Genomic DNA, 14,805 nt, shown 5'->3' with positions numbered 1-14,805 from the left:
GTCATGTTTGGATTCAGATTCCAAAAGTTAGTCAAAAACTAGTGTCAGATCTAACTCAATGACAACTGTGTTCCCCAGTGTTATTGATGAAGATTGAGTTATTAGACGAAAATTACTTAGATCATTGATTAGCTCTTATTATATAATGTGTTTAGTGAGCACTCAATAAATAGACATTGGGTGGCACTGGGACATTTTCATAAACAGTGGTTGCTATTTGCAGATGGTGTCAATGAACACTGCATGTATTTTGTGACAGTGCTTGAAGAGGCTAAAGAAAGTTCCCTAAGTGTAAAAGTCCATGAGTTGCACTTATCATGCCTTCCATTAGGTAATTTTCCATCTTGTCATTAACATGCATTGAGGTAAGTGCTAGATCAGCAGAGGTAAGAAATGTTTCTTGTCCTCAGGGTACTTATAGTCTGACTCAGTGGCAGGTAGAGATGTGAGGTGCAAAAATCCATTCATAAAATATAGAAGTTAGATAAGATAATGTTGGCCAGTGAATAGGGTTAGGAGTATGGAGAACAAGGGATGTGGATGGCAAGAAGCAAGGCAGCATAACAAGGCCTAGTAGAGAAGGTGGACTGGAGCAGTGGTCTTATGTTTGTATTAAGCCATTCCTACACCCTCCTTACTTACCAGTGATGAAAGAGCCAACTCAGTAACAGATGCCAAATTAGTATGACTTCAGAGGACTTCTCAGGCCTCTCTGCCTTCAGAGTGGTATTAGCTTGTATGTCATCTGCTATTCTCAGAGGGTCCAGGCAGCGGGTGTGTGTGTCAGTCAGAGACAGTATACACATGGGTCATGGCAACTCTGTTCATTTATTTATCTGTCTGTCCATGTGTTTGTTTGTCCATCTCTTTATCCACCTGTGTACATCCATCCATCCACCCATCCAGCAGTCCAGTCACCCATCTATCTGCCATCTGTCTCTGTGTCCACCTGTCCTTTCTATATTTCTATTTTCCATCTCACTCTACAAAGATTTGCAGCGGATTGCAGAAATCTCACACCATAATAAAAAAAAAAAAAAAAACAAGCAAATACACACACAGAGGGTTTGAAAGCTGTAGGAAGCCAAGAAGTAGAGAATGGGAATGTGAAAATAAAACTCAGAGTATGTTGAAAGAACATAACTGGCTGCTGCTGTAGTTGAGCCACAAATTGTCTCTTAGTTATTTTTACATTTATCTTCACCAAAGTAGGGACAATCTACCTTGTGTTCAGGGGAATATAATCTTTTTCTTGTTTTCAGTTCAAAAAAGACTTTGTATCATGAGACTTCCTTCAGTTTCTGGGAGGAGGCAGCGGTCTGGTGATTCCAAACAGGGGCTTCTAAATCAGACAGGCCCAAGTTCAAATCCTATGTCTATTTCTCAACAACTGCATAACCTCAGACAAGTCACTGAGTCTCTCTGAGCCTTACTTTCCTCATCTTAAACATGGGATAAGCATGGTACCTGGCCTCAAAGGGCTGCAGGCAGGATTAAGATCATATATATATATAGGGTTAAAAGGTGCTGGATGCATAGTTAGCCTTCAATAGGTGGCAGCAATGATTATTTTTGAACAATCTGTTGAATGTGGTTGGCTATTGGCATTCTCCCAGCTTCTGCATATAGAAGCCATGGGGAGAGTCAAGGCCAGAGTACTTGTGCCTGTTAGCCCTGGTTAGACAGGGAAGATACTGACATTCCTCCGATCATTTCTGTCAGTTAACAATCTGATTTTTCCCTTGCCCCGAAGGTTCAGGCGAGTAGGAGGGCTTTATCTCACTGCTATGATTCCATGGCCCTAGTTAGAAAGCAGAGACTTAGCAAGCTGCTGAGACTCTCCTAATCTTCCAGTGCCATCCCATTGCATTTACAGATGATTAATTGCATAGAAGAGCAAGCGTGCATCCCTCTCCTTGGCTGGGATTCCCTCTATCCCTCAAGCTCCTTAGAGCTGACAGTAATTCACTCTTAACCTTTCAGTTTTCCTGGGTCTGACTTGCACTCATAAAGTCTGTATATCCTAAATATGAATTGAATCATTTCTTTTTGGACATCAAGGAGTGGGAAGCAGGGGCAAGCAGTAGGTGGTGTGGCTTATTCTGTCTGAGAGCAAGAACCCATGGCTTGGTTGTGAGTGTGTATATTTCTGTGTGAGGGAGGGTAGGGTGAGAGCAGAACCATTTCATTTTGTTTTCGCCTTTAAGTATTATACAAATGGTCTCTGGAATCCTCTGGCAGCTGGTGGACTTTGATTCAGCAAGCAATGAATTATATCCTCCAGTTGGTGTAAAGTTACAAATATCTTCAAGATGTTCTGTGCTCTGGAAAAGGGCAGCCAATTCATGTTGGCAGGGTGTGCTGCCCTGTCCGGAGGAGAATGCAGTGGCTCTCTCTCTCTGGAGAGGGGAAATGGGAAAGTGGGCAGCAGTCACTCACAACAGAGAGACCAGAGAGGAGTATGTGTCAGGACAGCCTGTGCCAAATACGGGGTCTGCGGGAAGGGGAAGGCAGGTTCTGTAGTTGACAGCCACTCAAATTAGTGTCTAGGGAGCAGCTCTGTGGTCACCAGCACTCAGTAGAATGGACAAACCTACTTTATCTCAGCAGCAAATACTTACCAAGTGTCCCCATGTGGGAATAGATAACCTAAAATATATTGTCACCAGAGCAAGACCAAGACATATAGAGGCTCTCAAGAGAGCAGTTGTTTATTCACAAAGATGTGCTTTTAAAATGATACATAATGATATGCTGATACTGAACAATGTTTTCTATTTCTGTTATTTGGGAAACTAATTCACTCAAAGCGTGTGTCATCTGGGCACACAGAACACCTCTTCTTGCTTGTTTTGAGACTGCCTGTGGGGTGACTGTTGAGAGTGGCTTTGCCCCACCAGCCTGTGGACCACGCAAAGCAAAGACTGGGTTTTGTTCATCTGACATCATAATGGCCTCTCCTCTCCTCAACGTTTTTTTGGTTTGGTAACTAGTAGCACTTAGTAAAATTTGTCAAATGAGTCAGATAAACTTAGCTATCCCTTGTCTTTGTTGATGGGGTCAAGCAAAGGCAAAGAAAAAGCAAAAGTGAATAATTCCTTAGGCACTTGTGATTGACTTTGTTATCCAGAGTTTTAACAGGCTGCACCCTCCTTCTACAGTTACCCCTGATCCCCACCCAGTTAGGCTCTACCACGAGCCTCTTGGCACCTTCTTGTGCAGGGAGCTGAAGAGGTCATGAACATGTAGTTGTTGATAAGGTATTTATTAAATAGAACCATGGGCCTAACACTGTGCTGGTGCTGCTATGGATGGGAGATGAGTGGCTTATTATAATAGTAGCTCTCTGTTCTTAGGTATTGAGCTTGTAAGATGGGCCTGGCACCCTGATAAGTGTTTTATATGTATCACCTCATTTGATCCTCACATTGAAGTATGTTCAATTGGTATTTTTTTAAAAGGATCACATCTTCTTGGTACAATTGAACATATTGGAAAAGGGGGATAAGGCAAGATGGTTGGATGGGGAAGGCAACAAAAATGAAGCCACAGGTGACGTATTCAGCTTTTACATGTTTCAATATTCTTTTCTCTGTGAAGAAAGAAACTGACTTTTATTAACAAAAACAATTTTTAAAAAAGATACCAGTTATGGACAAGCTAGCATTGTGTCCTCTCTGGGAAGAGTGAAGACTAGTCAGTTTTAGTTGTGGCTGTGCTAATTACTTTTTTATCACCTTAGTATTAGGTAGTACTTCATGTTAGAGCAGTGTTTCTACTATAATACTGTTTTTATTTTTGATGACAAATATGGTAGATTGAATTAATGGTTCCAATTCATTATTGCCTGTGATAGGATTATACATACACACCCACTGTCCTGCAACTCAGTGTCTCTGGCTGAGAGCAGACTGTACTTCTTTTCCCATTGATGTTGAGCTTGGCCATGTGACTGGACCCAATAAAGTCTTAAAAAAGTGCTGTGTCCTTTGGGTTGGTTTTGTTTTCTCACCTGAAAATTAGGTTCCAGTTCTGTCCTGAGGAATAAAGATGATTGTAAAGCACCTAACTTAGTACTTGCTACATAATGGAAATAAAGTTATTTTTTAATTTAATTTATTGGGGTTACATTGGTTAATAACATTATATAAGTTTTAGGTGTAAAACTTTATAATATAACATCTGTATACTCTATTGTGTGTTCACCTCCCAGAGTCTAGTTTCCTTCTGCCACCATATATTTGACCCCCTCTACCCTCTTGGTCTTCTCCCACTCCTATCCCCTCCAATATCTATGAGTTTGTTCTGTTTGTCTATTTGTTGATTTTGTTTTATAGCTCACAAATGAATGAGATCATATAGTTCTTGTCCTTTTCCAGCTGACTTATAGAAACACAGTTTTTATCATTATTTTTGTGATTGTTGGGCAAGTTAATTCAGAGAGCAGTGTCTGGCATGGCTCTTACCTCAAAGCCTTTGCCACCAGCCCTCAGAAACATCCAGCTTTGAGACCGCTATGTGGTGCTTGACCCTCCTGTTCCCTCTTCCCACAATAAGGCCCTTTCATGGTCCATTCTTGGGGTTCTCAGCTCTCCTTGCTCCTTTCTCCATGTACCCGGCAAGGCTTAAAATGTACACCTTAGATCTAATCATGGGAATTGCTTTTCCTGGTGCTATTTTGTGTTGTGGTCATACTCACCTTTCTGATTACCTCCCTGGAAGGGAAACTTGGCCCCTTCCCAGCTCACCGTTGTGGCCAGCATCTTAGCTACAGGGCCCTCAGCCCAGGGCCTAGGAGTGGGAAGTCATCTTAAAAAATATAGCTACTGGGTACCTATGAAAAAACAGATATTAAGAAGTAATTTGTCTAGGGAGTTAAAAAAAAAAACAATTAATTGGCTTAATGAGTGAATGATTTTTTAAAAATCCAAAAACAATGAAATTTCATCAAACACATATTTAATATATGACAGTTCAACAATTTGCTATATGAAAGAGAAAGAGGGAAAGATGCCAGGGTGTTTATGTACACACACATGCACACATACTCACTGTTTAATGATTCGGGCCATTCTAGCTGGCAATCCTTTCAGTGGTTACAGACCTAGTGAGCATAGATGGGAAAACAGAACATGACCTTTTTCGGTTGGACTCAGTTTTTTTTTTTTTAACCTTACAGAGAGGAAATGTTTTGTCATTTTTGTGTTTAAAGGCTTTTGTTTTTGTTTTTAACATGATCCATCTACTCCATTTTATACTCAACTGAAGAAACAGATCTATTGTAATCATGGAGGAAACAGTGGCTCTACTGGACTTCCCAAGATATGTGGTCTGCAACTCGGTGCTGTTCTAAGGAATGTTTAAGAATGTTTTTAATCATTTGTGATTTTTACCAACTCTTTTGGGTCAGGGACCCAAACTGAGGTCTTCTGTCCAATGCTGTTTGCGTCATAGAATGAGACTGAATTTGGTAAAGCACAGCAGAAACTCTATCCTTTGATCAAGGAGTCAAGAAAGATGAGCTCATGCTCTAAAGGCACCTTCTCCCCAACTGGAGAGGAGCCTTCTGTAGTTATAGGCTGCAGACTGGAGTGATTACATTCTTTTAGGCATCTGCAGTCATTCTTCTATTGCACTCAGCCCTTCTGGGCATGGTCCTTTTTGCAAATGCCGCCTCATCACCATCTTAATTTTTGCACTCAGCACCCTAGTCTTCGCACTTTGGGATCCTTTTCCGTTCCTGTAAGCAAGCATAGCTCATGACATAGCTTATGTATTAGAAAACGTTAGGGTCTTTTGGATGACAGCTCAGGAACATGTGCAGATACCACTAGTAAGAATTCTAAGTCTTTATACAATTCACTAATAAAGTGGGCAATCATAATGACATTTTAATTTTAGTTATGGAATATTTCAAATGTATGGAGAAATATAAAAATATAACCAATCACATCCACATACTTGCCATCCAGATTGTGCCATATTTGCTTTTGAATTCAATAAATGTCAAGTGATGGTGAGAATGTAGGATGCTGGTGGGAATATAAACTGATGCCACCACTTTGGGGAGAGACTGTAAGCAATTCAAACGGAGTTAAAGATTGAGACGCCACTCATACCCTTCAACTGAGAAATCTCATTTCTAGGCATGTACCCGAAATAGAGTCTCACATGCAATAGAGCTAAGTACCTCACATTATAATAGCACAACACTGGAAATAACTTAAACATACCTCGATGTAGAGTGTCTATAGAATGAAATATTGTTATTAAAACAAGCCCATAAAATTTATCAACATGGATAAATCTCAAATGTATAATATTGAATGAAAAGAAGCAAGTTGTAAAAGAGTGCTTCTGATATGAAGACATTCATAAGAGTTTTAAAAAAGAAAGAAAAATACTGCAGTTATTAAAGTACTTGGTGCTTCACATGACCTTTGGAGCCCCACTGACCTGGGTGAAACCCTGGCTTTGAGTTTCACAACCAGAGATGAGTTGTAGAAATTCCCTGAAAATCAGTTTCTTCATCTAGTAAATGGGAACAAAAATCATACCTATTTTACAGACTTACAGCAATGAGGATCAGATAATATGTATATAAATTGTTTAGCACAGTAATAAGTGCTGAACAAATACTAAATTCTGGTTCCTTTCTTCTTGCTCAGGCTAGTGAAATGTAAGTAGAAACAGGTAATAGCAGCAAATGTAGGTGAGAGGGCAGGGAGGAAGCTGGTCACAGTTGTTTCATTCACAACTGGTGCTGGGAGTGGCATCATGGGAGAGAAGAACCCCATGCCTGAGAAAGTGCACATAAGCAGAAGGCAGGGAGTGAAACAGCTGGAAGCATTCAGAGAAAAACAACCCAACCCAGTGGGTAACCCAATCCAGTTGAATGAGCTGGAAAGCGTGGCAAACTGGAGACTGAGAGAAGAAAACATTTGTACTCTTGGAAGAAAATGCAAGTGGAAAAGCAAAACCCCAGATTAGGACTGAGCTAGCTTGTGCCCAGATATCTGTCTTGCCCCACAAGGCCTTCCCAGTCCCTGGTTCCATACCTTTTAGGTTACATCTTTATGAACCCTCTTCAGCTTTATTCAGGTTTCAGTCTGGAATCTAATGGGATAGAATGGCCCATGCTCCCCTGGAATCAATCTTCACTTACCCTACCTGTGTTTTCAGGGAACACATAAACTGTCGTCGTCGTCGTCGGCAGCCGTCCGTCTCGAGAGACGATGGTGTAGCTTCTTAAGAGTCTATCTGCACCGCCGAGAATGGCTGTGCAGTCCGACTCGGGAGTGACACGGTATCTGTCTCCTCCCGTGTTGAATCGACATCTTGCGATGACGCTGGAGTGTCCTCTCCAGTGAAGCTGAAGCTACAGAGCCTGGGCAGGGTGATATGGAGGGTCTGCTGTTGCCCATGCAGCAGACCCCCCCTCTCTTCGCAGCTGAAGGGTCCAAGGGAAAGACGGAGTCAATACAGCTTGGCTTCAGGTGCGCCGCAGGAGTTGCCGGTGTTGACTACAACGTCAAACAGCCTTAGGGACTCCGGCTCCGGATTTTCTGTCGGGGTTTACTTCCTTAGCCTTTCCCCTGAAGAGGTATGCCGCAAGGCAGCGGAGGTTTTTTGGAGTCAGTTTTCCTTCTCTGATGTGCCCTGACTGGAAGATCGAACCAGCACATAAACTGTGATGACCTTATAAAGTCATACTTTATAAGTATGTGAGACATTTCAGAGATAACCCATTGCTTCAGGGGGAGAAGAACAAAGGTTGGTCAAGATAACTCTTATTACCTTGAAAACCACCCTCTGTTCTCCAGCACCTTCTCCCTCTCCAACCCACTCCAGTAGCTCTTAGTTTTATTTGCCATATTGTCCACAGCACAGCCCCAAGGACTGGAACAAGGTCTGGCACAGAATTGGCATTCAGTAAAAGGTTTTTTGAGTGGATGAAGGCATAGATTGCATGGAAGGTTTGACGGTGAAAGTTCACTAGTGGAGGGAAGAGCATTTTGGGCAGAAGAACTAGTGCAAGTGAAAAGGAATGATGACGAGACTGGTTAGATAGCCTATGTACTTCCCAGTTGTGGCATTTGGTTTACTTCATTGGAATTGCTCACCTACTTCGCTGTTTCCCCCAAAGATTGTAAGTTTCTGAGGGCAGAGGCCCTATTTATCTTGTTCACCTCTGTATTTTCAGTGTTTTAGCCCATCGTGGGTTCCCAATACCCAATGATTATTGAATGAATAATGAAGGGTCTGAAGGAAGAACAATGGGGTATGAGGCATTGTTAAGCGCTTTGGATGTTAAGCAAAGGAGTTTGTATTTTGTTCTATAAAAAATGGGGAGCCTTGGGCATTTTATCTTGTTGCGTTTTTAACTTTTGTTTTTGTTCTTTATTTCTTTGTTTTTAATTATTTTTAAGTAATTTATCTATTTAGGTTTTAACTTTTAATTTTGAAATAATTATAGATTCTCAGAAGGTTGCAAATAAAGGTACAGGGAAGTCATGCACACCCTTCCCCTAGCTTCTTTCAATATAACCAAGGTCATGTAAGATATTTAATCACACTACAATAGCAAAACCAAGAAATCAACATTGGTACAATAAAGCTTGCTCAAATTTCATCAGTTTATATGTGCTAATCTGTGTGTGTGTGATAGCTATTTTATCACACATGTAGCTTTGCATAACCACCATCACAATCAAGATACTCAATTGTGTCATCACCCCAAGACTCCCTTGTATCACCTCTTTATATTCACACCCACTCCCTCATTTCTTTTTTTAAAATAATTTTTATATCTTGTTTTATTTTTTTCTCAGAGTTATATTGTAAGCTTTTTGTGTATATATTATTAATTATGTTGTTACTATAGTTCCAAATATTTTTCCCTTTTTCTCCCCTCTGCCCAGTAACCCCCTTCCCCCAGCAATCCCACCCCCCTTAGTTCATGTCCATGGGTCATGCACACAAGTTCTTTGGCTTCACCCTTTCCTATATTCTTCTTCTTCTTCTTTTAAAAATAAATAAATAAATAAATAGTTTATAACAATAAAAAATAACATTTCCCCCCTCTTAGGCTTAAGACCCTTTATAATCTTATAAAGGATAATGGGTGATGGTCTCATGCTCCTCTAGCTGCTTCAAACTGGACATGGTCATCATCCTACCTTCCCTTGGGTCCAGAAATCCCTAAAAATGTGGGGGCGTGGAGGGGAGGGTGGCCTTCCCACATGGGGAAGGATCTTGCAGACTCCAGGTCAGTTGGCTGTCCCCAGACCATGGCATGCTTGGTTTAACAGGCTGGCATCCTTGCTGTATTCTGGGGGCAACATATTTGGCAACAGGTTTAAAAGGCATCATTCAATCAATAACCACTCGATGACAAAAGGTAGGGATTAATTTTTCAATGTCCCATATTAGGGGGAAAGAAAAAAAAAGGATCTTTGGAAGAAGGTGTGCAAGGCATGGCACACCTATTCAAAACCCTTTTGCCCACTATACTTAGTTTGGACTGAGGGAAATATTTTAGGTTTTCCATCTCTCAGACCTCTGGGCCCTTTCTGTCCAAGCCATTAGGATAGAAAAGAGAAACCAGTTTTAAACTGAAGCCCACAGACCACCTTATGCTTCACCAACCCAGCCACTTAGTTCAGCCAAACTGTTGAGTCTCAGGATGCAACAATACAGACAGGATTAAGTGAGGCCTATTTGTACAAACAGTCACTCAGGTAATGAGATCATAGGCTTATGCCCTATGAAAACAGAACACACCTGTTAATTTATGCAACATAACCCACAAACCAGTCTCTATGTCTGCAAGACTCTCTTATTGGAAAGACATTCAGTTGCAAGGCATTTCACATTCTTCTTGCCTGTAAATTAAGCATCTTTGATGATGACACAGACCTAGTTTAACTTTCAAATGAAAACAACCTTTAAATGAAAATAAACTTTACAGAAAGTTACCTTCACTACTTTATAGTCTGCCACTGAGCATTGTGGTTTTCCCTGAGTCTCAATTTTTCTCCTTACTATTACCCTCCTTGCTATTAAAGGGACCGCATTAAGTCAAGTTTTAATTTATCCTGCTCGTTTGCATAAACACAATGAAAGCAGCAAATGATCACATATAATTTTTTTTTTGTTGATTAGTTTTTATTTCATAATCATAAACTTAACTCTGCAATCCAGCTAGACTTGGAAGGGGTAAGGAAAATATGGAACCCAATGAACTGCGGCGAGAGCACAAAGATTACAGAACATTTCCAAGCAGAGAGGGGTGAAGGGGTGCTCTCCTGAGCTACAGAAGGAATGGTCTGGTGGTTAAAATAAAACCCACGTCAAATGTATTAGAGTTGTCCACAGTCAGTAATGGTAATCTTCTTGCTGGTCTTGCCATTCCTGGACCCGTAGCGCTCCATGGCTGTCACAACACCCATGCCATCTTTCACCTGGCCAAAGACCACATGCTTGCCATCCAGCCACTCGGTCTTGGCCGTGCAGATGAAGAACTGGGAACCGTTTGTGTTGGGTCCAGCATTTGCCATGGACAAGATGCCAGGACCTGTGTGCTTCAGGATGAAATTCTCATCATCGAATTTCTCCCCGTAGATGGACTTGCCGCCTGTGCCATTGTGGCGTGTGAAGTCCCCACCCTGGCACATAAATCCCGGAATAATTCTGTGAAAGCAGGAACCTTTATAACCAAATCCTTTCTCCCCGGTGCTCAGAACACGAAAGTTTTCTGCCGTCTTTGGGACTTTGTCTGCAAACAGCTCGAAGGAGACACGGCCCAAGGGCTCACCGTCGGCAGCGATGTTGAAGAACACGGTGGGGTTGACCATGGCTGGATGCGGGAATATCCGGGGCGGCGGCGGCGGCGTCTGCAAGGCCCACATATAATTTTTATGTCTGCTTTGCTGGAACTTACACAAGGAACCTTTAGGGTGACTTTCAGTCTGCCCTTCAGGGCACAGGAGCTGAGCTACATACCTGCCATTCAGCCTTGCCTGTAAACACCTGTCTTTCCCAAGTCCTTCTGGTTTTCAATTGTGCTTTAAGGTCCCTTCTAGCCATCTTTCAGGAAAGCAACCTTCGTACCTTCTCTGGAAAGATTACCATGGACTGCACAACCAACCAATGTACCAGGTCTTTTTTCTCATGGGCTTTTATTACCTTTGAAAGTCAATCCCAGTTCCTCAGGGCTTTATGGTAACAACCATAGCCCAAACATGTCTCCTTTAGGTATGACATTGCAATCAAAGTCATGGTGAACAAAAGCTCTATTAACAACTGGTCTTATTAGTTTTATGCAAAGAACCTTATGTCATTACTTACTTCTTCAGAATGCCAATTTTTGGAGGGATCAGGTAGGGAGAAAAATATACAGTGTGAAGAAGAATCCTTGTCTTTCTAATATTCACTAAAATTACATTTCCATACTTTACATTTTCTTCTGTTCACTGTCTTACATGTGAGGTTTTTTTAGTTTGTTTGTTTTGCTATTACAGTTGTCCCACTTTTTTCCCTATTTCTTCCCCACACCTTGCCCACCCCTTCTCCCAGAGTCAGTCCCCACCCAGTTGTCCATGTCCATGGGTCATTCATGCATGTTTTTTGACTAGACCCTTCCCATTCTTACCCCCTTCTCTCCCTCCCCCCTCCCCCCTTGTTACTGTTAGTCTACTCCTTGTTTACATGCCTCTGGTTCAATTTTGCTCATTTGTTTGTGTTGTTCATTAGTCTCCTGTAATAGGTGATAGCATAAGGTATTTTTCTTTCATTGCCTGGCTTATTTTGCTAAGCATAATTCTCTCTAGTTCCATCCATGTTGTTGCAAATGGTAGAAGTTTCTTCTTTCTTTCTGCTACATAGTATTCCATTGTGTAAATGTACCATAGTTTTTTGATCCACTCATCTACAGATGGGCACCTAGGCTGTTTCCAGCACCTGGCTATTGTAAACACCGGTGCTATGAACATAGGGGTGCATAGGTTTTTTTGAATTGGGGTTTCAGAATTCTTAGGGTATAGTCCTAGCAGTGGAATTGCTGGTTCAAAAGGCAGTTCCATTTTTAGTTTTTCAAGGAAATTCCATACTGTTTTCCATAGTGGCTGCACCAGTCTGCATTCCCACCAGCAGTGCACCAGGGTTCCCTTTTCTCCGCATCCTCACCAGCACATGTTGTTTGTTGATTTGTTGATGATTGCCATTCTGACTGGTGTGAGATGGTATCACATTGTGGTTTTTATTTGCAACCCTCTGATGGCTAGTGATGTTGAGCATTCTTTCATATGTCTATGAACCCTCTGTATGTCCTCTTTGTAGAAGTGTTTGTTCGGGTCCTTTGCCCATTTTTTAATTTGGTTGTCTGTCTTCTTGGTGTTGAGTTATATATGTTCTTTATATATTTTGGAGATCAATCCCTTGTCTGAAGTATTATTGGCAAATATATTTTCTCATATGGTTGGTTCCCTTTTCATTTTCCTGATGTTTTCTTTTTCTGCGCTGAAACTCTTTAGTTTGATGTAGTCCTATTTGTTTATTCTTTCCTTCATTTCTCTTTAGGAGATATATCAGTGAAAATGTTCCTACACAGGATATCTGAAATATTCCTGCCTATGTTTCCTCTATGATTTTATGGTGCCATGGCTTACATTAAAGTCTTTGATCCATCTTGAGTTTATTCTGGTGTATGGTGTAAGTTAGTGATCTAGTTTCATTTTTTTGCATGTCCCTGTCCAGTTCTCCCAACATCATTTGTTGAAGAGGCTCTTTTCACTTCATTTTATGTTCCTTCCCCCTTTGTCAAATATTAGTTGACCATATAGACCTGGGTTTATTTCTGGGCTCTCTATTCTGTTCCATTCATCTATATATATGTCTGTTCTTATGCCAATACCAGACTGTTTTGATCACAGTGGCTTTGTAGTATAGTTTGATGTCAGGTATTGTGATTCCTACTGCTGCGTTCTTCTGTCTCAATATTGCTGTGGCTATTTGGTTTTTATTTTGGTTCCATATAAATTTTTGAAATATTTATTTTAGGTCTGTGAAATATATTATTGGTATTTTAATACGGATTGCAGTGAATCTATAAATTGCTTTGGGTAGCATGGACATTTTAATAATGTTGATCTTCCCATTCATGAACATGGTATATGCTTCCATTTATTTGTATCTTCCTTAATTTCTATCTTCAGTATTACATAGTTTTCTGAGTACAGGTCTTTTACCTTCTTGGTTAAGTTTATTCCTAGGTGCTTTATTTTTCTCGTTGCTATGGTAAATAGGATTTTTTTTCATGTTCTATCTCTGATATTTTTTTGTTCATGTAAAGAAATGCCTTTGATTTCTGAATATTGACTTTGCATTCTGCTATTCTGTCAAAATCACTTATTATGTCAAGTAGTTTTTAGTGGAGTTTATAGGGTTTTCTATGTACACTATCATGTCATCTGCAAATAATGACAGTTTTACTTCCTCTTTTCCAATTTGGATGCCTTTTATTTCTCTTTCTTGTCTGATTGCTGTGGCTAGAAACTCCAAGGAGTGGAGAGAGTGGACATCCTTGTCTTGTTCCTGATTTCGGGGGGAATGCTCTCAGTTTTTGCCCATTGAGTGTGATGTTGACTTCAGGTTTCACATATATGACCTTTATTATGTTGAGGTATTATTCCTCTATTCCCACATTGCTGAGAGTTTTCATCATTAAATGGGTGTTATACTTTATCAAATGCTTTTTCTGTATCTATTGATACGATCATGTGGTTTTTGTCTTTCATTTTGTTTATGTGGTGTATTACATTTATTGATTTGCTAATATTAAAGCATCCTTGCATCCCTGGGATGAATCCCACTTGATCGTGGTGTATGATCTTTCTAATGTTTTGCTGGATCCTGTTTGCCAATATTTTGTTGTGGAATTTAGCTTCTATGTTCATCAGTGATATTGGCCTGTAGTTTCCTTTCTTCGTTGTGTCTTGACCTGGTTTTGGAATTAGGGTAATACTGGCTTCATAGAAAGCGTTTGTGAGTCTTCCCTCTTCTTGGATTTTTTGGAATAGTCTGAGAAGGATAGGAGGTAGTTCTTTCCTAAATGTTTTGTAAAATTCACCTGTGAAGCCATCCAATCCAGGGCTTTTGTGTGCCCGAAATTTTTTGATTACTGCTTCAATTTCATTAGTTATTATTGGTCTGTTCAGGCTTTCTGCTTCTTCTTGATTCAGTTTTGGAAAATTATATGTTTCCAGAAATTTGTCCATTTCATCCAAGTTGTTGAATTTCTTGTCAGAGAGTTGTTCATAATAATTTCTTACAATCCTTTGTATTTCTGTGGTATCGGTTGTGATTTCTCCTCTTTCGTTCCTGATTTTACTTATTTGAGCCCTCTCTGTTTTTTTCTTGATGAGCCTGGTTAAAGGTTTGTCGATTTTGTTTATTTTTTCAAAGAACCAGCTCCTACTTTTATTGATCTTTTGAATTGTTTTTATAGTCTCTATGTCATTTAATTCTGCTCTGATGTTGATGATTTTCTTCCTTCTGCTTGCTCTGGGCTTTGTTTGTTGTTGTTCTTCTAGTTCTTGTAGCTGTAGGGTTAGATTTTTTTATTAGAGATTCTCCTATTCTTTTTATGTAGGCCAGTATTGCTATGAACTTTCATCTCAGGACTGCTTTCACTGTATCCCATAGGTTTGGGGTTGTTGTGTGTTCATTATCATTCATTTTCAGAAACTTCTTGATTTCTTCTTTGATGTCATTGTTAACCCATTCATTATTTAATAGCATGTTATT

General features: G+C 40.3%; 1 pseudogene; it reads right to left on the bottom strand.

The window, feature by feature from the left end:
* Positions 1-10,172: 10,172 nt before the first annotated feature.
* On the bottom strand, positions 10,173-10,888 carry LOC150019800 (peptidyl-prolyl cis-trans isomerase A pseudogene; annotated as a pseudogene).
* Positions 10,889-14,805: the final 3,917 nt, after the last annotated feature.

The sequence above is a fragment of the Furipterus horrens genome, unplaced genomic scaffold (assembly GCF_987537825.1).
Source record: "Furipterus horrens unplaced genomic scaffold, mFurHor1.1.pri manual_scaffold_2, whole genome shotgun sequence".
NCBI classification, from domain to species: Eukaryota; Metazoa; Chordata; class Mammalia; order Chiroptera; family Furipteridae; genus Furipterus; species Furipterus horrens.
The sequence above is the reverse complement of the archived record's forward strand: the minus strand, read 5'-3'. Positions and strand labels throughout refer to the sequence as shown.